The sequence below is a fragment of the Sceloporus undulatus genome, chromosome 3 (assembly GCF_019175285.1).
Source record: "Sceloporus undulatus isolate JIND9_A2432 ecotype Alabama chromosome 3, SceUnd_v1.1, whole genome shotgun sequence".
Classification (NCBI taxonomy): Eukaryota; Metazoa; Chordata; class Lepidosauria; order Squamata; family Phrynosomatidae; genus Sceloporus; species Sceloporus undulatus.
This window is the reverse complement of record NC_056524.1, coordinates 225229484-225255371: the sequence shown is the minus strand read 5'-3', so window position 1 is coordinate 225255371 and position 25888 is coordinate 225229484. Positions and strand designations below refer to the sequence as shown.

The window sequence follows — 25888 nt, the reverse complement described above, 5'->3', positions numbered from 1 at the left end:
ACATATCAAAAACAGCATCCTGCAGTCTGCGAAAGAATCCTTAGGGTTCTCCCTCAAGAAAAACCAAGACTGTTTTGATGAAAACAACCAAGAGATCCAGGAGCTGTTGGCAAAGAAGAGAACTGCTCACCAGGCACACCTTGCCCAGCCATCCTGCCATGTAAGAAAAGCAGCCTTTCGCCTCGCATGTAGTCAACTCCAACACAAACTCAGAGGCATTCAGAACAAGTGGTGGGTCAATTTAGCAGAAAAGACACAACGTTGTGCAGATCTGGGTGATTTCAGAGGATTTTACGAAGCTCTTAAAGCAGTGTTTGGACCTACATATCAGACTCAAAGCTCCCTATACAGTTCAGATGGTCAAATACTAATCACAGCTAAAGCTTCCATTCTGGACCGATGGGCTGAACACTTCCAAAGCCTCTTTAGTGCCAACCGAGTAGTCCAAGATTCAGCTATTCAACAGATGACACAACAACCGATGAAGAAAGAATTGGACATAGCTCCCACTTTAGAAGATACCGTTAAGGCCATACAGCAGATGAAAAACGGCAAGGCTGCTGGGATTGATGGAATTCCACCTGAAGCTTGGAAACATGGAGGTCATGCACTCCATGCTAAACTCCACAAACTCCTTGTGAGTTGCTGGGAAAAAGGCGAACTGCCATCAGATCTCCAAGATGCAGTCATCATCACCCTGTACAAGAAAAAAGGAGCAAAATCGGATTGCTTGAACTACCGAGGTATAACACTGCTCTCCATTGCTGGAAAAATCCTCGCAAGGATACTGCTGAACAGATTAGTTCCTGCCATTGCAGAAGAACTTCTTCCTGAAAGCCAATGTGGCTTCAGAGCTAATAGGAGCACTACAGACATGGTATTTGCCCTCAGACAACTGCAAGAGAAATGTAGAGAGCAGAACAAAGGACTCTATGTAACATTTGTCGACCTCACCAAAGCCTTCGACACTGTGAGTAGAAAAGGTCTGTGGCAGATCCTGCAACGACTAGGATGCCCCCCCAAATTCCTCCAAATGATCATCCTGCTACATGAAGGCCAACAAGGTCAAGTCAGATATGGCGATGCTCTCTTGGAGCCCTTTCTAATAACTAATGGTGTAAAACAAGGTTGTGTTCTTGCTCCAACTTTATTTACAATCTTCTTTAGCATGATGCTCCAAAGGGCTACGGCAGATCTCAAAGAAGGAGACGGCATTTATATACGCTACTGTACTGATGGTAGCCTGTTTAAGCCGCCTGAGAGTCCGCACTAAGACTCTAAACTATCTAGTCCGTGAGCTGCTTTTTGCTGACGATGCTGCCCTCGTTGCCCATACAAAAGCAACTCAGCAGCGGCTAACATCTTGTTTTGCAACAGCTGCAGAGCTCTTTCGGCTGGAAGTCAGTCTGAAGAAAACGGAAATTCTCTACTAGCCGGCACCACAGGAAGAACACTACCATCCCCACATCACTGTAGGCACATCTGTGCTTAAGTCCGTCCAGCAGTTCACCTACCTGGGAAGCATCATCTCCTCAGACGCCAAGATTGATAAAGAGATCGATCACAGACTGGCAAAGGCATATAGTGCATTTGGAAGGCTTCACAAAAGAGTCTGGAGTAACAAACACTTGGGGCGAAGCACAAAAATCAGTGTGTTTAGAGCCATTGTACTGTCTATTCTCCTCTATGGGTCTGAAACATGGGTCATCTATCGTCAACACCTACGACTTCTTGAACGCTTTCATCAGCGCTGTTTACGCACAATTCTAAATATACACTGGACTGACTGTGTGACAAATGTTGCTGTCCTTGAGCAAGCAGGGATCACCAGCATTGAGGCCATGCTACTGAGGACGCAGCTGCGCTGGGCAGGACTGAAGGACCATCGCCTCCCCAAAATAGTATTCTATGGTGAACTCGCCACGGGTCAGCATAAGAGGGGCGCCCCAAAGAAGAGATACAAGGACTCCCTGAAACAACATCTCAGGCTTGGCCAGATAGATCACCAACAATGGTCTGCCCTGGTCTCGCATCGGAAGGCATGGAGACGCACTATCCATGACGCTGCAGCCTTCTTCGAATGCTCACGCCGAACGAGCCTCGAAGAGAAATGACAACGCAGAAAGAACCGCAACCTGGAAACATCACCCAAGGAGACTTTCTGCTGTGCTTTCTGCAACCGGACCTGTTTATCCCGAATTGGCCTTTTTAGTCACCAACGCGCTTGTACAAAGCGCGGGATGAGTCCTTCCTGAATCTTCATTCGCAAAGTAAAGCCAGAGAGAGAGAGAGAGAGAGAAGAGAAGCAGTTTCGATAGAACCAGAGCAGATCAAAAAGATTATTAATTCCAAATAACTAGTTACTTCTAATTAGATTATTTCTCAAAGAATGAAGGTACAACTACATTTTATCATAACTGTAATTTAACAAGGGATAATTTCACTGCTTTTGCAGTCTAACTGAAATTCTTTTATTCTAGTCTCGCGTAGTAGTATGGATAGAGGGAAAGTTGTTTTGGAATGGAGGCCAATAGCTTGTAAAGGCCAGGAACTGTAGCATTCTTGTGAATTTCAGTATTTCTGAGGACTGTGAAAGTAAGGAGCTACTTTTTAAAAACAGTGTTTAAATGGTAAATATAATTATAATAAAACTATTTTAGAGAAATTTAAAAGAAATAATATAGCTAATTGCTTTTTAAAAGTAACTTTCCAAGTGTTAGCTTGCTCTTAATCCAAGCTGAAAACCATATCAATGTACAGCAAAATATATGATCCATGATATTGGATCTCACAATTCCACTTGAAGGTCAGTCTGAGTCACTTATGCATCTCAAAAATTATGTCACTGAACTGAACAAGTAACTGTTTTTTGCCTCCAGTAAGACATCTGTTGGACCAGCCTAGTACTCCTGCCTCAAGATATGATTTTATTGTTATTGTTGTTATTATTATACTTTATTTATATAGTGCTGTAGATTTCTCTGTGTGATAAACCTCTGAATCTCCCTAGTTGGTTTGCTGCTAGAACAACAACAACAACAACAACAAAAAACAAAGCAAAGCAAAGAAGAAAAAGCCCCCCCTCTATTCAGGTATACTGCCATTTCATTATCATTGCCATGTATCTCAGTTAAACTGTGCGGATTGGTACTCTGGGGGACACTGTCAAGACAAAACCAGCAGAAGATCAACAACAAAAGCTACTTTTAAAAATAGCTTTCATTTTTAAAACCAAAATTGTTTAAAGGTGTTTAGTGCAAAAAACCCTTGCATTGTCTGTCTGAAATTAGGCTTGTTTAATCTTCTCTTTAGAGTCTACCAACTCTCCAAAACTGTGTAAATGTGAGGAAAATTAAAATAATTACATCCTTCTGGGTTTTCCAATAGAATTCAATGGGCAAGGATTGATGATCTGGATTCCCAAATCTCAATTCAGATTGGGGGCCAGATCAGAACAGGTTTAGGATTCTTTTCACATGAGTGGAAACTGTGTCAAGGATTTCCCTGCTGTGTATGGCAAACTTTCATGTTTGTGGAATGTGAGGGCTGAAAGGGTCATGGCTGCCAAGGACTTATCACAACAGAAGAGTCATGTACCTTAGAGATGCCTCACATATGAAGGACCATTTTCGCCTATACTATGAGCCTATTTTAGGCTGTAAGATCATTGGCGGATACACTTCTCACAGTTCTAGCATCTTCATAGGCATATTTGATTGGAACATAGGAGAGAATCTTCTTATTGGCTGCTCTGAGGCTTTGGATCTTCCTCCTTAGGGAGGTCTCTCCTTGCTGTCCTTTTGGTAGCAAGCAACTTTTGTATTCCAACAGAGTTTAGGAACTGAGGTTCTTTTGAATCCACCCTCTTTGGCTATCCTCATTTTAATCACTCCCATGCCTGATGATGAAGACTCATCTCATACACACTCAGGTATTCCTTATGTGGTTTTCAAGTGCATGTGACAATTGTTTTTCATACCCATGGCTTCTACAATGTATATATAGTGATTACTGGATCAAAATATATGTACATGTCTATGGAAGACAGAAGTGTTAGAATAACACTTAGGGAATTAACAATATAAGCACATCAGAGAGTTATAGTTTCAAAATAGAAACTCAGATGTTGTTGATTATATGACTTAAGATCATATTAAAAGAAAATTGCACATTTAAATGTGCTGAACCTTGTTAATACCAATCTAGTGATCTTCCTTCCAGCTATGAAGCAGGCATTAGATTACATAGTGATCCTAATGTCAGTACCCCTATTCTGAGAGACATGAGTGATATCATATTTAATATTGTTACCAAAAGAATTTCTAATTTAATTCATCATGCTTAATTCCACTGGTTGCCTTGAAATAAAAAGTAGTTCCATTTGGTCCAGTAACTGAATGTTTTTGTTTCGTATTCTTAAATTGAACCATTGAGACTCTGGGAAATGAAATCTCCTTCTAGTGTGGGAGCCAACAAAACCACCAATACCATATGGTAACAGTCAAATTGAGATTACTATGACATGATCTCATCTTGACTATTTCTTCTTGATGACTGTGCGTCAGCAAGAAAGCAACAATAGTAAGGAAAAGAAGGGTGTGGATTCAGCATCAAAATTCTCTTCTCATTTTAAACTCCATATATTCAGAGATATTTTAATATTTAATATATCATGAAATAATTAAGAGGATCAAATTATTTATTCCTTGAGCTCAAGCCTTAGCTGGTAACATAGGCCCGGTACAGACGGCCCTTTGCGGCACGCCCATGATGTGCTAGGCTTGCTCGGGGGTAGGGCATGCATACGCCCCGCAACCCTAGCACCTCATGGGTGTGCCGCAGCTGCGCGGCACCATCCAGATGGTACATGCAGTGATGACATGCCAGCAGTGATGACATGCCAGCAGTGCAGTATCCAAATGATATGTCATTGCACTGTCGCTGGCACTTTGGCATGGCGCAAGTGTTCCGCACACTCCTTTCTTGCTGCGCAGCAGTGCCACACAATTTGGTTGCTACGGCACTGCTATGGAGCAAGGAGAGTCCTAGCCCAGCATTTACACCACTATAACACACTGTCTTTCAATATGGTTGATGAGAACAGCTTACTTCAATGTGGTCACTTGCTTAAAATTCTTGGTCTCTTATATTTGGTTTATATATTTCTGGTCTCACCCACATAGGGGATGTACAAACAAACAACATTTATCTAAGATTTCATAATAGCAAAGAGTGGAAGCCCCATTTGCCTTTGGGGACAGACTTTTTCATCCAAATTTTGTTATAGGGAAATAACATTATTGGCATATCATGGTCAGCCTGTCTATGAATTAGGCTAAACCACTCCTTGAGCTGAGCCATTTCTGCCTGCAATATTTTTTAGTTTGTCTGAGAAGTGAATCTACCATATACACTGAATCTAGCATATAGAATATCATGAAAATTAGTTGTCATCCATAACATTTCCTTTAAATTACTTTCATCCATATCTAAAAGTGTTCCCAGCTACTTAGACTTACACAGTATGTTCTATTGATTTCAAAGGAATTTATTTGTGAATATCATTGCATTTCTCTGAATATGTACCACCAAGTAAATTTCTTAGAATAGTGGGGTTTTATTATTCTAAAACCTAAACAAATACATTTCTGATTTGGGATATTAGTCCCTTTGCTTTGGTGGAAGGAAATTAATTTCTTTTCCAGCAAACTCCTGTTTCCTGTAGCCTGCTGACTTGGGGTATCAACATTTCCATTGCCAGCAGTTCTTAGTCTTTTTAACATGTCCCAGGCTCTTTCATTTTTTCCCTTAAGAGGAGCATAGTTAGCCAAATCCAACAATTTACTGAGTAATCCAATCAGTACCAGTCACTAAAACTTTGCTAAAAATTATATTATTTTGGCTACAAAATAATACTTTTAAGAATCACCTAAAATGGAATGATTGTATACACACAAATATATACATCTCTCTCTTTCCAAGGAATGCTGTATATACAAGTAACATACCAGTAATTTATAAGACGAAAAGAGATGATGTTGAAGGCTGTCAGAATATGCTTTCCTAGGCTCGCAAGAGTACATTCATTTAACATGCAAGTTCATCAACAGCAAAAGATCATGACCTCTTGTCATGTAGTAAGACAGATAGCTTAATTTCAAAGAAGATTCTTTTTGTTATGTACGCAAGTGATTTTTTCACTGATCTGGTCTTGAGTCTCAGGACCATAGGATTGGCTATGGCTGCATCTGTACTGCATAAATAGTGCAGTTTGACACTACTTTAACTCTCATGGCTCAGTGCTATGGAATCTTCACATTTGTAGTTTGTTGTGGCACTAGAGTTTTCTGACCAACAAGGTTAAATACCTTTCAAAACTATAAATCCCAGAATTCCAGTATCATAGAGCCATGATAATTAAAGTGGTGTCAAACTGCATTATTTCTGCAGTCCAGATGCAGCCTATGTTAAATGTATGTGTCACATAGAATGGTTAGCTATAGACTGAACTTTGGCCACGCCTGGTAAAATCTCAAATTTTCATCAGATTAGGAAGAGATGTCTGACAGTTATGATTAGAATCCTGTATTTATGGTGATGAAGATACCAATGAAGTTTTGAAGGCTTGCATGATGTATTTTGTGTTTTTAGATGGTCCAATAAAGATATCTTTGGGGCCATTCAGACTACAGAAAGAAACGGGTTTGAAATCTATTATTTTTTGGGTGCTTGCTTGTTCTACTTTCCTCTTGCTCCTTGATTATTATTATTCTTATTATTTGTGTTATATGAGGATGCTACAGGAATGCACACACTGCATTTCCATTTTATTCCCAATCGATTCCATGGGTCTACTTTAGTTGGAACTGACAGGTCACACTCTCTCAGCCTCACTGGAAGGCAATGGCAAAGCTCCTCTAGCAGGAGGAAAAGGGACAGGTCAGGTCAGGTAAAAGGCAGGGCATGAACGGAGCCCACATCAGGCACCCCCCCCTTTCATATTTTTTAATATTATTTTTGACCAAATATGCGCATGATTTTTTTCCTTGAGGCAGATAGAGCAGGGTTAGCAGCTTGTGCAAGGGGTTTCTCTGCTCGCTTCAAGCAAAGGGGAAATGTTGCGAATGCAAATGTTACAATCCTACAATGCGAATGTTACATTTTTTGCTCTTGTCAATTAGATAATGATACATGCTTTTGCAACTGAATTCAGAGGCAGCCCTGGATTGCTTTTAAAAGAAAAAGAAAAAAAAGGAATGCATGGCAATTGCATCCTTTACTGGCATTTCTGAGGTGAGGAATTTATTATTATTATTATCATCATCATCATCATCATCATCATCATCATCATCATCATCATTATTTCATGTGTATGAGGCATTCTGGGGGCAAGGAGTGGGGGATGCATTAGCTTGCATGGGATTGAAAATGGGGACAGGGGCAGATCTGACCCAAATGCCCACATATACATGCAACACACAAAAAAGAGGTTTAAAAAAAATGGACACTTGGGGCATTTTGTGCATGGCTCTTTAAAAAAAAAGGAGGGGGGAGGACACCTCCGATGCCCCTGCAAAAACGTCACCATGACGATCACTTGATTGACAGCAGGCACAGAATGCATTCGATTTAAAATGCCCCTCTTTTTGTAGTGGGCACTTGATAATGGAGAGATTCGGGGGAGGGGCATCCGACTCAGCCCAGTTCCTTCCAGTTTTTTTATGCCAGTCTGAATGGGGCCTGAGTTTTGTGGATCGTGGATTTTGTAGTATTTCGTTGCATGGCCGACACTGCTACCCCTGAATATGTTTACTGGATTTTAATACCAAGTTTTGCCAATTGACTGGGAGTAAACTCTTTGAAGTTTCTACCTCCCGCAAAGGTAAAGCACATTTATTTGGACTGCACTTGGCAAGATTTACTTATACAGCACCTAAACATTTTTCCAGATGTAACAGAAAAGCGACCACTTGAAAAATTCAATGTTCTCTGCCTAAGAAAGGGGCAGTTAGCCTTGTACAGGCCAGAGTTTGCCAGGATCTCAATAAAAGCTATTTTGCTGCTACTAATGGATTTGGAATTTTATTGACTGACTTTTATTGTCCTTTGTCTTTGGTCCCCATATGGCCAAGAAGAGGAGTGGGCTCTGCCTACACTAAAATCCCTCCAGACCAACTGACAACATCTGAGACAAAATGTAGGCCTGTGATTCTAACATCATCACTTTTCTTTTTAACATCTTTGCCTGATAGAAAAGCCAATGAAGCTTCAAAGCTAGCATGATATATTTTGTGCCTTTTAGCTGACCCAATAAAAGTATTGCTGTTTTGTGGATTTTGTTGTACTTTCTTGCATGACCAGCATGGCTTACCCTTGAATATATAGCCTGCTCTGTATCCCCTAAACTGACCTGGTGACTTCAGGAGTGGCAGACAGCACTTTCCCATTGCCAATGCTGAAGTGGCACTATTTTGTCAATCCCAGTGGTTACCGTACAGCTTCTTCTTTACCTCAGGAAGCAAAATATTTGGGTCTGACTTTAGAGTGTTGAATTTAGCTTGTATGATTTCAGTGACTGTGGCAGTGCCAGGAAAAAAGAAGGTCTAAATCTCTTTATACAATGCTTTGGATGTATTTGCATTCATTCTTCATATAAAGAAAGAACGGGCAATTAATCAGATTATATTGGCAGAACTAGCATCTGTTATGGTAGTGTCTTTTTGTCCACTGTATGCAATTATTTCAATATATTACTGTTTGCTACACATTAAAAAAATCAACTTAAATGTAATCTCCCAAAGGCATGGTTGGGCTGTCAGCAGCTAATTAATGTTATCTCTTTCAGTGAGACAGGCAACAACAGGTCTACATCTGGAAATGTAACCCACTCACTTTTTTGTTGGGGCTTTGTAAAATCTTAGGCTAGGCTTGACAACTTTGTCCTTCAGTTAAAATGAAAGAAGATGAAGGCTGCATGCATACTGTGCTACTGTTTCCAGGTGAAACCTTTAAATCCTTGAGGGCAGTATAGTTTGAGTGAGAAATGTTCCCATTTGCCAGTTCCAATCTTTTTTTAAAATGGATTAAACCACCCAGCATGTGTGGTAGATGAGTAAAAGTTTATGCTCCCCAAGAGTCTTGGTTTGGCAGGGATAGTTCTGATTTACCCTCTGTCACCTACTTTTCAGCTGCTCTTAACATGTCTGTTTCAGACTCCTTGTCCCACTTTCTCCCTTCATCCTCAGCTTAGTTCATTTGCTAAAAACTAAGTTCAAAGTGCAAAAGTAGTTTCCATTTAATTAATTGGGGAGGCACAGAATCTTGCCCTTCCTTGCTGGCTCAAGGCAAAGCACACAGCTGCAGCCTCTCATACTTGTCTGCTCATCTCAGGTGGGACATTTTTTTATCTTTTAAATTCCTTTATCAGCTTCAGGCCCCCAAGAGACCTTTATTTAAGCAGAGACCATTCCCATAATGTCCAAGTGTTCCAGTTTGGCAGGAACAAATTAATCTGTTTCCCTACTTTTCCAACTACTTTTAAAATGTCCCCATTTCTCTCTCTTCCTGCTGCTTTCACCTTTGTCCTCATGGCCTGGAAACCATGCCTTATGAAGACAGATTTAGGGAGTAGTCTGGAGAAGGGAAGGTTAAGAGGAGATATGATAGCCCTGTTTAAGTATTTGAAGGGGTGTCATGTTGAGAATGGAGCAAACTTGTTTTCAACTGCTCCAGAGACCCGGAGCAATTAATTCAAATTACAGTAAGAGTTGTTCAACGGTGAAACACACTCCCTCACAGTGTAGTGGAATCTCCTTCTTTGGAGGTTTTTAAACAGATGCTGGATGGGCCATCTGTTGGGGATGTTTTGATTGTGAGTTCCTGCATGGCAGGGGTTGGACAGGATGGCCCTTGTGGTCTCTTCCAACTCAATGATTCTATGATTCAATGCCCAAATTCAGCCCTGGAGGCAATGGGAAGACATTTTAAGAAAAAAGTCCATGCAATAAAATCAGCCTAACTTCCTTCTTGGAGCCAAATTTGGAAGAGGTAAGTCAGGCACCAGAAGCAGTGCAATAAGCTCCTGAGCCTGGTTGCCCAGTTTTCATCAGTGGCCAGGAGTTCATTTGCACCAACTGCACCTGTTCATTCAGACATCAGATCTGGCTACAGTGACATGTCTTGGTTACATCCTGTTTGAACTGCTGTAACTCACTCTACATAGATTGCCTTTGGAAACTATTCAGAAACTTCAGCAGGCCCAAAATGCTGTGGCCAGAGTGCTGGCCAGTTATATGGAGTGTATAACTCCTTGTTAAAATAGTTTCGCTGGTTACTGGTTTGTTTCAGGGCACAGTTCAAAGTGCAGGTCATGACATATGAAGCTCTATAAGGTTTAGGTCCAGCCAACCTGAAAGATCATATCTTCCTAAAAGAAGCTTCCAGAGTTCTAAAATGTACAGGGGAAGGTTTTCTCTCAGTCTCACCATCATCACAGCCATGCATCTATATTCAAGCCAACAGGGCTTGAATATATGCAAAACTCCTTTTCACATATGCAAAGCTCAGGAACGGATCCCCCGCGAAAACGGAGGGTCGACTGTATAATATTTCTGTGGATATTTGGTTGTAATGCTTATTGTCATTTTTAAGTTACTGATATATTTAATGTTAATTGGTGAAATATCTAATAATTTTGCTTAAATATCTACATGGGTCTGAAACAAATGATTTCCCATACACCCACACAGACCTATATAACATATATCAATCCAATAGAAACATACATATGAGAGAAAGATACTAATTTAGATCCAGTAAAGTTTAGCAGTGTATAACATCTGCTGGTACTATTTTGCTGTAACTAGGCTAAACAATTAACAGCATACACAACACTCACCACTAACTAAAACATACTATGTCTTGCCCTCAAAGAGTTTCTTCCTCTAGAACAGTGGTCCCCAAACTATGCTCTTTAAGAGATTTTGGGGCACCCAGAAGCCTCAGCCATGTTGGCCAATAGTTGGGATTCTGGGAGCTGAAGTCCAAAATCCCTTAAAGAGCACAGTTTGGGGACCATTGCTCTAGAATTATTAAATTATAATCCACACTTGGCTAGATTAGTTGAGCTGCATGAGCATATCAAATTCAGCTCTGGGAATTTCTTTTCCAAGAAAATATTTCCTAGTACTTGAAGCCCTATGTACACACTGCTGTGATAGATCGCACTACGTCTCAAAGAAATTATTTATTCCAAAATTATTGCATACTACCTGCAGAGAGTCAAGACATTCCACAACTTTAATTCAGCAGGGTTTATACAGTTGATTGCAATCAAAATGCACAAGGGATGACACAATACCCATTGCCCAGCCCTTAGCATGCCATTATATTAAATGATTTACTAATTGTTGGTACTCCCTGCCCACCCATTCTTAATTCAAAAATTATTGTGATCTATTCAGCCCCAAATATCTATTGGCAAACTTCTTGCTTTCTGTCATCAGGTGGGGGGTTAGATCAAAATGGCTGTAAGCTGTAACAGAATGAATATTGCCAGAGACTGGGAAGTTGGCTTGCATATACAGTACCTGAAAACATTGCTCTTCTTTTGGCAAGAGGTCTCGCCTTTAAGATTCTGCAGTTCAGCAGTAAAAGAGGTGGAACATAGGAGACGCTGTCTGGCAGCTCAAAAATCTTCTATTCTTATTACATTTTGTTGGTCCATCTAGACAACTGAAAAATACCTTCAGCTTTCTAGTTCCCAACTTGGGTCCTCATACTGAACTGCAATACCAATCACTCCTTACTACTGGTCATGTTGGCTGGCTGTATTGGAGCTGTAGTCAAACAAACTACAGATGTAAATTTGGGTATCCCTGGCATAGTGGTTTGAGCATTAGACTATGACTCTGGAGGCCAGATTTTGAATCCTCACTCAGCTATGGAAACTGGGTGATGTTCTCAGCCTCAGGTATCCCAATGATAGGTTCACTTTAGGGATTGCTATAAACCTGAAATGACTTGTAGGTACACAACAATCCTTGGTTTAGCTGAAAAATCTGAACTGAGCAGCTTGCTTTGGCTAATAGTCTATTTAATCAACTTGAAGAATCCCACATAGGGACAGATGGCCAATTTCCAAGGCAATTCACCTCGCCCTGACAACAAAACATAACCCAAAAGATGCAAATTTTTAAAACAATCCCATAAATTCTCTGCTCTGCTTGATTTCAATCCTTGAATTTGGAGCTGAGACAATTGTATCAGGACCACTTTTGGATCAAAATAAGGAAGACCATCCTAAGTAAGTCAGTACTTCCTTACAGTACAATGCAAAGTAATATTCAGATCAAACTTAACCATTCCTAATTTTCCACTGGGATTATTATCCATGAAATGAATCTATATTGCTGGTAAGTAAAGAGTCTCAAAAAGTAGTTTGAAATGAGGCTGTGTCTCTGCTGCTCATAGGGATATTTTGTCATCAGTTTCTTCATATTTCTGCTTTCATCTTTCATGATATGAAAGCCAAAATCTTTGACAGTTTTCCACCTGCTGCACTGGCTCCTTGATGTACCACAGAGTGAAGGGAAATATTTATTCATTCTGGGGAAAAAAATTGCCTGTGGAATAGCAGCCACACCTCAAAGTGAGCCAGTTTAAATTAATGAGAAAAGTAAGGATTTAACAGTCATCTTTTGTGCTTTTTTAATGGGATATATTGTACAGAATATCATATCTCATTCTCTGAACTGCTCAAAAACAGAGAACCAATTCAAACAATGTAAATCTAGTCAAGCTATGGAAATAGCAAAATAATAACAAGGATAGTTTAATAAGTCTTCCACCTTGATTTTAATTTGCAAATTCTTGGATTCTAAATTTGCAAATTCTTGGATTCTAATTTTGTTTTAGTAGCTCTTGTGTTACTATCTTTGTGGCTATTTAGAAGTGGAAAAAACTCTGAGACTAAAATGCAGCTAAAATTCCCTCTTCCTGTGCTTAGGAGACACTGATTGACAGTGGTCATGTTTGGAATACCAATAAGCTTGATCACTGTGAATGAAAACCCAACAATACAGCTAAGCAAAAACCCTAGAACAACAACAACAAAATAAATTTTTATTGTTTCAGACTGTTATTTGTTTCTGCTCTAGTTTGAACGTCAGGATCAACACACTGAATAGACCTACTGTATTTGCATCAGTTTAGATACTAAGATCGATGATATTTTGTTACATCTAACTGTGCAACATACAATTCTATGTATTAAAATGTATCATTGTGACATGGGCAATTATCTGTTTGCTCATATTTGTGCACAAACTAAGTCACTACTTTGCACTTTGTTTATTGGCACACTGATTTTTTTTAAAACAAACATTTTAAACCCCCAGAATAACCCATTTGTCTCTACAGCAAAAAACTCAAAGAGTGAAAATGAAGCACAATAGTGTCTGCATTTGTATCTGAACTTATCAACCATGAAACGAACATTCACTGGGAAATGAATGAGTCCTATATAATTTAATAATTAATTTGTTTTATTTATATACCGCTATTCCAAAGATCATAGCGGTGAACAGCAAGTAAGCTAATTAACAAGTATAATAATTTCTGTAGTAGGTTTTCTTAAAATCTAAGTTCTAGGCCATCACTTTCATTGTACCCCTGCATTCAGCACTGCTTATTACACGAAGGCCTTGTTCCTACTGTGGTTTAAACTGGATTGTGATTCCAAATGAATCGATTTAAACCACCATGGTTCCCATTTAATTTGAATCGCTGAAGCGATTCGGAAAGGGGGGGATGTTTTTTTACCCATTTAACCTGTGTCAAAAAGATGCTGGTAAAATGGGGTGTTTGGGGGGCTGAATCAGTTTATTTAGAAATAAATACATTCAGCCCAAGTGGGAACCAGGCAGATTCAAAATGGATTAGAATTTGCCCTGGTTCCCACTGGCAGCAGCTTCCCCAGACTCCCGGCCATACCTCCATGCCTGCTCCATCCTTAGTCCTCCACCCTCTTGACCTGCCTCTCTCCTTCTGCCCTGGCCTCTCCTCTGCCCCTGGCCTAACAGTGTGGCCAGGAGGACAGAGGGAGGCATGGCGGGGAAACTGCGGCTGTCACTTTCTGCACTGATTCTTGAAACTGGTGCAAACATAGTGGGAACCATTCTTTTTGCTGAACCGGTTTCAGGAATTGGTTCAGGAATTGAATCAAGGGGTAAGTCGGAATTGGGCCTAAGCAAATAATTGACTATTTATGCACTGAGGGTGCATCAGGTTCATTTATATACTGCTTTTTAAATTTTGTCCAAAGCATCTCACAACAGCAGTAAACAATGACAACACAGCAGAAAACAAATCAACATATAGGTTTCCAGAGCACCCCAAAATTGCACTTTCTGGAATACAGTCCCTAGAGTTTGTAGTGAAATAGCAGTTTCCCCAGATTCTGGACATTCCAGATTATCTTCTTCATTGCTTTTTCCCAGGTGATTGCAAACATCCATGCTGGCAAAATTCAAGGTGGGGGGGGGGAACGCAAAAGAGTCAGATTGGGACTATATTGGAGTGCATATGCTCTTCCTTTCACACATTTCTAAATTTCTGTGGGCAGGAGAGAGCAGTGGAAAAGAACCCTAATTCCTAGCACATTTTGAGTAAATCAGACTGGAATTTATGGCTGTCAATATCCAGGGAGAGCTTTTTCAGCACTGTGTCTAACTACTAGAACTAGACAAAATCCTAAAGAGTAAAGATAAACAACTAAGCATTAAAGTTAGAATCATCCAATCTTTTGTATTCCCCATCCCCATGTGAGAGCTGGACAGTGAAGAAAGTGGATAAAAAGAAAATCAATGCATTTGCAATGTGGTGCTGGAAAAGAGTGTTGAGGATACCATAAGCATTCAAAAAGACAATCAAATGGCTCTTTGAACAGATCAAGCCTTAACTTTCCCTGGAAGCCAATATGATTAAACTGAGGCTGTTGTACTTTGGCTACATTATGAGAAGGCATGACTCATTAGAAAAGACAATAATGCTAGTAAAGGCAGAAGGCAGTAGAAAGAGAGGAAGACTGTACGCAAGACGGCTAGACTCAATTGGAGGTGGGTGGGTGGGCGGGCAAGGGCCTGAATCCACAAGACCTGAGCAGAACAGTAGTGGATGGTGGTGGGGACATGGAGATGTCTTGTACACAGGGTTGTCATGAGTGGAAGTCAACTCAAATGCTGTTAACAACTAGGAGAATTCTAAAATGTACTCTGTTTTGAGCCATAAAACCTGTCCTTGTGTCATCCAGTGCCTTAGCAGACAAGCAAGAGGTAGCTCAACATATTTATTACTGCTGCCACTGCTTCAAAGATGTTGTTAGTTTTCACCAAGCAATAAACATAACCAAAATGCTTAGCCTACAACAATACACCCACTACAGAAAAACTGTTGGGCAGCATGGTCTCAGCATACCAGGAGAGGGGAAGGGGCGAGAAGACTGTTTCTGACCATGTGGTGGTTTTGTTTATGCAGGTGTTTTCTGATGGAGGTGTGGAAAAGAAAGGTAAGGAGGATCTGGATTGTTGATCAGTGGCACCAAGGGACAGTGGGGAGGATGAAAGTGTGCAATTTGGACTGAGGAAAAAGAAAAAGGGATGAGAGTTTGTTGCAAATAAAATACAATTTTAAGCATTTGTCTTGTTTAGAGTTCTGTAAGTATACTGCAAGCCAACAAGGCATTTTAAGAAAGATAAGTTCATCAGAAAAATGTGGTTGAGTACATAATAAAAGACAGTATATGTAATATAGGAATCAATAAACCATATGAAACGAATTTATATTTAGATTAATGTTTTTAGCTTTTATTTGGTAATGCACCAATACAATGTAGTCACAGAAATGTGGTTTCTTGTGCCTGAACATGCCTATGTTTGGATCTACCAGCCAAGGTTTCTCTTTTTCGGGCTTTATTTTTTCCACACCATCCCATAACCCTGCAAGTCTTTTGCCCTGTCCTGTGTTTATTTACCCAACCTGATATAGAATGGAATTTCACAGGGACAAGAAATGGCAATAAACCATACTGCGGCCTTCTTAGACCTTTGCTCCAGGTCCCTTCTACTGCCCTTCCTTCAACACTTAAAAAATATATTTTGCCCACACAAAAATGAGGACTAAAGAATTTTGTTCATTTCCTCCTCTGTGCCTCATGTTCTGAAGCTGTTTGAGCAGCATGCCACATGGAAAGGTTTGGGTCAGCTGATCACATCAGTGACAATCAGCCTATATAAATATATTCCTGGAGAGCAGAATGTAACCTTTGACCTTCAACTTATACACTCTCTCCCTTCCCTGCTGTGATATAATTCATTTTTCTTTGCTGTCAATGTATTTGCAGTCTAGAAAAAAAAACAAGCCAGATTACAATGGCAGAGATCCCAGACTAGATGGTTTAGATCTGCACATAATAACTTCATATTCAGTTCCATTCTGTGGTTCAAAGAAATGGCTGAGAACATGAACAATAGCACTGTGTGATCTGGGAGAAAGTATTTAAAGTAAGCAATCAGGCTAGGAAACTACTGTTTGATGGGAGTTTGGGCAGATCCAAAAGGATTGCCTTATTAGGCCCAGTGAAATTGCCGAGTATCTTCTTTTTAAGTTAAACATCACAAAATGTCCAAGGAACAGCAGAAGATTGGACCAGATGAGGCAGCCCTCTTAGGCAGCACATTGGAAATTTTTGCTTCATGCACCAAAATAATTTGTCTGACTTAGGATAATGTCCACAATTTATTGCTCTGTTCAAGTACTACTGTGTCCTGTTCAGAAGACATGTTTTAGAAAATTTAACCAACGTAGTGATCTAGGGCTCAGCCCAACAGTTGTCTCAATGAAACAATTATGTTACTGCCCCTGTTGACCACTTGGGTTGGCTAGAGCAGTGCTTCTCAGCCTTTGGTATTTCACATGTTTTGAACTTCAGTTCACAGAATCTGTAACCATTGGACATGATGACTTGGGTTTCTGGGAATAGAAATGTGAGGCTTAAATCCAGTTGCTAGTCCCACACAATTTACATAGATCTATTGAATTAATTGCTGAATGGTAAGTCAATGCTTATATAAAGTCTGTTGATTCAGTGAGTTTATTCTAGCAATGGGAGAAAGCAGCCAAAGACCAAGAAAACTGAGCTATGGCACTAAACTCATTCAAGTGTATGCATGACTTTCTTTTGCCCTTTATATTTGATTGTGTGTATCAAATATTTACCATGGCATTGATCATACACAGTGAAATAAATATAGCAAGATTATGCAATAATTGTTCTGTGTTAGAGTATTGGGGATATTCTTGTTTTATTTATTAATTTCTATCAGATATTTTTCCATGGTGCCCAGAGCTTGGCCTCTACCTTTTTGCCTCACAACAAGACTTTGAAGCTGTGAGATAATGACTGGCTCATGGATGAACAGGAGCCTGAAATTGGATTTCCCTCATCCTAGTTCAGCACTCAAATCACATCACACTGACATTCACTGAATTATATACTGAAAATTGATTCACCATCTGTACAGCCATGTCTCTGTGAGATGCTTCTGCATTCTCTGATTCCTTTCAAGGTACTGTTCACACATACATACATACATGGGAAAATTTGCTGAGTTTAGAAGTTTGCCATCTGTGGTGTTCTTTATATTTCTGTGATTCTGTGGACTAGCAACCATTTGTCTAAATTTTGAGTGGCATAAACAGCTGCTACCTATATGTGATGTGGTGATATTAAAATGAATGTTTAAGGCATTTAACTGCGAGAGCGCTCCAGTGAGGGGAAGTAGCTATGCCATATAAGTAAATCCAGGCCCATATTTGGACATATTCTCTGTTTGTATCTTGCTTGACTCCTCAGCATTGCTGGCCATGCCATGATCTCCAGGCAGCTTGCTCAGCCACCTCTCTTCCCAGTATCCCCCAAATGAAGGTCCATATCTGGAATTATTACTGTATCACCCTATGAATCCCCTTAAATCACTATATGCTACCACCTTTCATTTCGTTACTTCTTGAATGTGATTTTCTTTGTGTGAATTGTGATGTTCTTTCTCTCATTAATAAAACTATTTTGGAACTTGCACTCTGAAGTTCTCATTCTTAGAACTAGTATTCATAGGCTTGATCACTGTTTTAAGTTGCCCAAGTCCTCACAGCTGATTTAATTGAGCTACTTAAATCCCCCTGTTCGAATATTAATTGTGGGTGCCCTCCTAGGACCTTGCATTTTTGGATAACACCATTCCCTGACCAGCGCATTCTTACTCTCATTCCATATTATTGGCAGAGGCTACTCTTTCTTCTTGATGTGCTCAAGAGCTATTGCACCATGCCTGCTCCACCCCCACAGTCAATGGGTGACTAGGGGAATGGAGCTCCTTTCCCCTAGCAACTTTTGAACACCTGGGGCGGAAATACAGAAGAGGGATGGCAATGTAAACACATTGACAAAGACATGCACACCCCCAGCGGACTTAATAGATCTCAGCTATATTGTGCTGAGGAAGTCCCAAATAAATGTCACAATTTTAGGAAGCAACCTTCCAGACTGATAGATTGGCTTTGAATAACATGTCAGATTTAGACAGAGACTCTCGTGATTCAACATAAGAGAAAATGTGTTCTGCATTAGTGTTGTCAAAATCCAAGTTCTGAGGATTTTCCTCCCACTGTTTGAAAGCTTCGAAATGTAATGCTGAGGATCAAAGAACATTTGCACACATGCAAGAAAAATGTACAAATGTGTTGTAGCAATGCATGTTGTGAATGCAAATTATGCTCACAACTTCTATATAAAATTCCAGAGGATGCTTTTGTATCGGAATATTTTGTAAGTATGTACACATTAGTGCAAGACGCCTAAAAACTCTAAAAGCACCAGCTCCTGCCTGATTCTGAGAATCATAAATTCATAGAATTGTAGACTTGGAAGAGACCACAAGGGCCATCCAGTCCAACCCCCTGCCATGCAGGAACTCTCAATCAAAGCATCCCTGACAGATGGCCACCCAGCCTCTGTTTAAAGGCCTCTAAGGAAGGAGACTCCACCAGTCTCCAAGGGAGTGTGTTCCACTGTTGAACAGCCCTTACTGTCAGGAAGTTCCTTCTAATGTTGAGGTGGAACCTCTTTTCCTGTAGCTTGCATCCATTGTTCCGGGTCCTGATCTCTGGAGCAAGGGAAATCAATATGATATCCCTTCAAATCTTTAAACAGGGCTATCATATCAACTCTTAATCTTATCTTCTCCAGGCTAAACATCCCCAACTCCCTAAGTCATTCCTTCACCATTTTAGTCGCCCTCCTTTGGATACGCTCCAGTTTCTCAATGTCCTTTTTGAATTGTGGTGCCCAGAACTGGACACAATATTCCAGGTGGGGCCTGAGCAAAGCAGAATAGAGTGGCACTATTACTTCCCTTGATTTAGACACTATACTTCTATTGATGCAACCTAAAATTGCATTAACCTTTTTAGCTGCTGCATCACACTGTTGACTTACAGTATGTTCTACTTGTGGTATACTTGGACTCCTAGATCCCTTTCACATGTAGTTTCATTCAGCCAGGTGTCCCACAGATTTAGGATGGGGGACACCTGGCTGAATGAAACTACATGTGAAAGGAATCTAGGAGTGCAAATGTGATAAGTATGTCCCTAATTCTGTCATCCAAGTCATTGATAAAGACGTTGAACAGCACTGAGCCAAGGACAGAGCCCTGTGGGACCCCACTGGTCACTTCTCTCCAGGATGAAAAGGAGCCATTGCTGAGCACCCTTTGGGTTCAGTCAGTCAACCAATTACAAATCCATGTAACAGTTGCCTTGTCTAGCCCACATTTTACAAGCTTGTTTACAAGAATGTTATGGAGAACCTTGTCAAAGGCCTTGCTGAAATCAAGATATACTATATCCACAGCATTCCCTTCATCTAACAAGTTGGTAATTTTATCAAAAAAGAAGGTTTATCCCAAGTTAGCACCTGGATGGGAGATCACAAATGTATACCATGTGCTATAGGCTATATATCAGAGGAAAGAACTGGCAAAACCACCTCTGAGTATTTGTTGCTCAAGTAAACCCTTTCAAATTCATAGGGTTAGCATAAGCTGACAGGCAACCCGAGAGCACAGCCAGAAAACAGCAGCGTGAAAAGGGGTGCACAAACAGCTCCATGTTCAGAGACAAAATGCTTCTATACACCAAGGCTTAGGGGACAACAACTGGAGAGGGATACTACCCTCATGTTCTGCTTATGAGGCTTTCTAACAAGCCTTCCAACACCTAGTTGACCACACAACTGGAGATGGCTATTACAACAATGTTTTTTAAGGCTTCCTAGCAGAATTTAGTTGGCCACTGTAGTGCTCAAAAAGGTGAACAAGATGGGTCATTGTTCTGAGCCAGCAGAGCTCTTCTTTTATGCCAGAGAGGGACAATACGGGAGGCTCTGGAAAGTATTCTCTATTCACAGAGAATACTTTCTGCTCCACTCCATCTCCTGCAGCTCCTCCTGTCAAAACCACAGGAGACCAGAAGGTCACTTCCAGTTTCTTTGGGGGGGAGGGATGGGATTTTGACTAAAACAAGATGTGTGGAGCACACCTTGCTTTAGAAGAAAATTTTGCCACTCAGAGACTTCATAAGACATGAGTGTCCCATTTCCCCCCCAATTTACATAATGCGTTTTATATAGGACCGAAGATCTTAAATATTATTTTAATCTTTAATAAAGGAGACCCATTGAATCAATGAAAATTGCTTATGTGTGAACTCAGCATTCAACAATTGCTTCAGTTTGTTCTAATTGTGACTAACCAACAAGATCTTGGTCACAGTCTGTTATAATTTGTTATGGCTGTAAGGTACTTTCCAGTAAAATAAGCTGTGTTATCTTTAACACCGATGCACATTGCTGTTAAGATTTACTGTCAGGTGTGCAACCAGCCTTCTATTTTTTAGATAGCAATAGTGGTGATGATATGACTTTAAAACTGAGCTACCGTAACTCTTCCTTGTTTAGTTGTTCAGATATTTCTGTGTCATGGTCTTCTGCCAAGTTGCCTTTCATCAGTTTTATATTCAAAGTCTTTTTCTTCTTTGGATCCCCTGGTTACTCTGTGTCAATTTGCTCTCTTGGGTTTGCTTTCTACCTTATTTAACTTTGAAGTGATTTCTTTGATTTCCTTCCTCTGGGGAAGAAATTTTATGTGTGATCATATCCCTATCAATTAGAATTTTAAACATCTATTTCACTGGATCTTTTCATCCCCCTTGACAACAAAGAAGAGGCTGCTAGAGCCCTGGGAACACAGGGTTTAAGAAGTTCCTCCTCAGGGCGAGAAGGATTCGAAGTGCCTAATGTAAAACTTCTTGAGCAAAGATCTTTGCCCTGCTGCTTATGATTTTTAGGAAGCCTTTTGTTCCAAAGAGGAGCCTGTCATACTTATACCTGCCCCTGCAAGAAAGCTGGATTATTTCTGAGGTGCAGCTCTAATATGAGCTGAATTATATGTTTGTAGATTGCATTTGTATCTTGACTTTCAGTTTAGAAGCTCAAGGTGTGGGGCATGTCTATCAGTGACTGAGAACTTCCTGGCTGAGACTGCATCGCATTGCAGAAATAATGTAATATGACACTGCTATAACTGCCATGGAATCCTGGGATTTGTGTTTGTTGTGGCACAAGAGCTCTCTGACAAAGAAGGCCAAATATATCACCAAATTACAAATCCCAGAATTCCATAGCATTTAATTAAAATGTTGTAAAACTGCATTAAATCTGCAGTGCAGATGCAACCAGAACTGTTCAACTGTGCAATGAACTTCTTTGAAATTGGACCTCCCTTCTTTGACAGTCTTTAAAAGAGTTTTCTGTTTTTTTTTTTTGGGGGGGGGGCTATGTGGCTGCATTCTAGAACAATTTATTCCTGATGTTTTGCTGGCAACTATGGCTGGCATCTTTAGAGAGTGGTGGTATGGAAGTGTGTGGAATATATCTATCTATCTATCTATCTATCTATCTATCTATCTATCTATCTATCTGTGGGACCCTTGTTTGGGAGGAAGTGGTTTGCATGCTAATGTTTTACATGCTATGCTGGCTACAATTTTATTTTTAAAAATTCCCAATTTTTTTCTTTATCACAAAGGGCTTTTTGGAGTACTTTGTTTCTAACTTGATGTCAGCTGCCCTCAGTCTCATGCCAGGACAATGATGTTATATTAAGTAAGTAAACAATAAAGCAAATACAGTCCTATGCCAGAATAGCAGAAAATAAATAAAGTAAAATAAAATAAAAAGCAAATAGCAGTAGCCATAGCAAGTACATTTCTATACTGCTTATCAATGCACTTAAGCACTCCCTAAGCAGTTTACAAATTGTAAGCTAATTGCCCCTAACCATCTGGGTACTCATTTTAGCAACCTCTGAAGGATGCAAACCTGAGTCGAGCTTGAACCCTTTTGCTGGTATTGAACTCATAACCTTATGGTTTGTGAGTGAGTGGCTGCAGTGCAGACATTTTACCACTGCGCCACCATGGCTCTTCTAAAATAAAATAAAATAAAATAAAATAAAATAAAATAAAAGATTGTATCTAAGTCTAAGTGCAGTTAAAGGGCTGTCACACAGTGGTGGCCTCCAAGTTTCCCTTTTACAGCCAGACCGGGGCCACGGCAACCACATGCCATGGCCCAAATCTGGCCTTTCCAAGGCATGAAAAGGAGCCATGAAAAGTGGCTCCTGGGCTTTATGGTGCTCCTTCAGTGCTGCGTCGGCATGGTGCAGCACCAGAGGAGTGTCATTTGTTGCATGCCATGTGGTGTGGCACACAGTGCCACACTGCCTTAGGAGCAGAGCCAGGGCATGCATTGTGTAGACACTACGGCCCGACTCTGCCACCCAGCTGGCCTTTCAGACCAATCTGTACAGGGTCATTGAGGTCACCTGTTACATGTCATTTCCATTTCCACTCAAGTTGAAGTTGGTGGGAATATCCAAGAATATTTTCTCAGCCACTTTGTGAAATTCACTACCACCATGCTACTTTTTAATATTTTAAAGGAGTAGAGAGGACCATCTGACCCATTGGTTCTTAAATAGTTGCAGGCCAGCCAGGCTCTTTGCATGCCCCTTCCCTCTATCAGTAGGTAGCAGAGGGAGAGGAAATCCCTTTATTATCCCTGATACTGAGCATGGGAAATTGCTTGGGGAGGTGGACACCACCACCCCTGCCTCACTCATCATTCCATAGTGGCATCTGAAGGAGTCCTTGCTATTATTTCTAATCTGAGATAGTGGGACTGTCACTCATCTTTCATTCTCCCCAATGAAAGGAAGCACAGGACAGGCAATGCTCTGAGATTCAAGCACAGGCTTCAGGAATGAACAAGCAATCCTCTTTTTTAATAGGTTGATGCAGCAATGTTTCTCTTTAAAAACTGTACTTATTTCTAGGTTGAATATGTTCCACAGCGGCAAAGTTTTCAAAGGCACATGATTACTGACTGGCCTGAGTGATTATTTCAGAAAAGAAAGTAAGAGGCTCAAATATACAATGCAGGTGTATTTCAAGTCAGGAAAAAGAAAAAGGAATCATCTCATGTAATAAAATATGGGCTGTCTTGTGCTCCTATACAACATCCAGTTAACAACTTTGGCTTAAGACCATAGGTTAGGGTTTTTTTTAGCCTGAAGCCAATCTTTTATAAAGTCAAGATTCAAATCCTCAAAGAAAGCATTTATAATGAAAACATTGACACACCCCTCCAGCACAATGTTGCCAGTGCATGCTGTTGCTGCTGCCTAGGAAGAAAAAAAATAACTGTGTATGGGATGGCGTGTGTTAATTACTTTTAAACCTGTCAGTATATTAAGCTGTGGAAAGCACTGAAAATTGTTGTCTTTTTGTAAGAAAATAATGCTGTTTAAGGGTGCACTCTCTTTCTCTCTTATTTTTAAAGGGAGGGGGGAGGGAAGGAAATTAAACAGAGAAAAGATTAGACACTATAATGATTTCATGGTTTAAAATCCCTTTGCAAGAAACAACCTAATTAAATTTCTGACATCATCAGTTTTGTTAGTAAATAGTAACCATGGATGCAGAGAAGACTTGCATCTCATTACATCCTGCATAGGGTTTCAGGCCTAGAAGCAATAGGTTTGTCAGGGAAAACTAGGAACAAAAGAGACAGGATGGAGCACAGATTTTTCTCACTCAGCCAAATATGGTCCCATTAAGGATATCTAAAATTTGAGTTCAGTTCTGGGCAATATGTTTCATTAGCTACAGTGAATACCACATGGGGAAATATAGGGAAATGCTGCCAGGAAAAAATAGTAGCACAATGTCTAGAAGTATTATACCACGAATGAACTATTTTTCATATTTCACAGTATCTAAATAGTAGTGTCTCCCTCAGACATAAACCCAAATACAATTGTTAGTCCCAGTCACAGTAGAACAAGTGAAGCAACAGAATTTAGATAAATGTGGCCTAATTATTATCTGCCTTCAAGTTAACTCCAACTTATGGTGACCCTATCCAAGGATTTCTTTTTTGGCAAGATTTATTCAGAGGGGTTTGCCATTGCCTTCCTCTATGGCCGAAAGAGTGTGACTTGCTAAGGTCATTCAGTGGCTTTCCATAGCTGAACAGGGATTTGAAACCTGGTTTCCAAAACCCAAATCACTACATCATGCTGGCTCTCAGTGTGAGATTACACTGAGGAAGTGATTCAGTGGATCTACTCTTATTTGGGACCAACAAGGGGATTTATGTCTTGGTGTTAGGTATGAATCCACAACTAACCACCAGCCTCTTACATATCCATACATGCATAGAAACTTCCAAATCCCAGTAACAACCCAACACAGTAACAACCCTATGTGTAGTATACAGTACATCTCTTGAGAAATATGAAAAAAACATATTTCCATATCTATTTGGCTAACTCCTAAGAACAAGAAAAGACTACTGAAATGTGAATTAGCATGCAGGTGGCAAATACAGAGATGAGAAACAGAATCCCTTACATTTGTCAAAACAATGCCTCAGACTGGTCTCTGCTATTCATTCACTTTTGCTAGTTTGCTCCTATTGCATTTCTGTCATATGAAATAATACTAGTGTTAGCTCCTGTATTATTTCATTCCTAGTAAAAATGTGAGAAAGCTAAGGCCTGAAAGGAAATATTAGAATAGAACAAATACAGGCGATGAAACATAAATGCCTTCATCCACCAGGTTTGTATGCTCTCCCTGGAATCATTGGCAGTTGCGCAGTTAGGTAACTTCAGACCCTGGTTTTCATGGTCTTAACCTCTTTTGATGGTAGTATGTGTTACTTGGCTTGCTGCCAAATGTGGGTTCACTTGGATGTATCACAATGGGGGAAAACATGTTTAAATGTAGAGCCAGTCAGCCTAGTTACATAGAAAAAAGTGGATAGAAACACATTTCCAAAGGGGTGGGGGCAGGGAGATAAGGAATGTAGAATATCACTCCCACAAACCCCTCCTGTTTTCACATTAGTTGTACACTTCCATGCTTAATCCCATGGATACGTTGTTGTCATGGGTATTCCATTATGGTAACTGATTAGGGATTATTATAGCCCTCTTTCTTTATGTCTCCCCAGTTGTATCTTCTCGTCATACCTCAGGAAAGTTACTGCCTTGGCTGCAACACCCAGAATCCACCTGTCTTGTTGGTGGGGTTTCTGGAAAGTATAATTCTGGGAAGAATGAAAGAAAAGAAAAGAAAAGAAAGAGTAACTTTCCCCTGCTTTGCTCCTGGAAGTCTTTTTGGATTGATCGCTGTTCCTCATGAGCAC

At 40.2% G+C, this 25888-nt stretch overlaps 1 protein-coding gene across 2 annotated transcripts in view; it reads left to right on the top strand.

Moving 5' to 3' along the window:
* LOC121925404 (glypican-5-like) overlaps window positions 1-25888 on the top strand; it is a 715763-nt gene that overhangs the window by 46248 nt on the left and 643627 nt on the right. The window contains exon 7 of one of the 2 annotated variants that reach the window (XR_006102866.1): window positions 25694-25878. The gene's annotated coding sequence lies outside the window, so the exon portion shown is untranslated. Of the gene's footprint in view, window positions 1-17381; window positions 18109-25693 lie in introns of those variants that run through there. The other variant, XR_006102868.1, reaches the window with a different exon arrangement.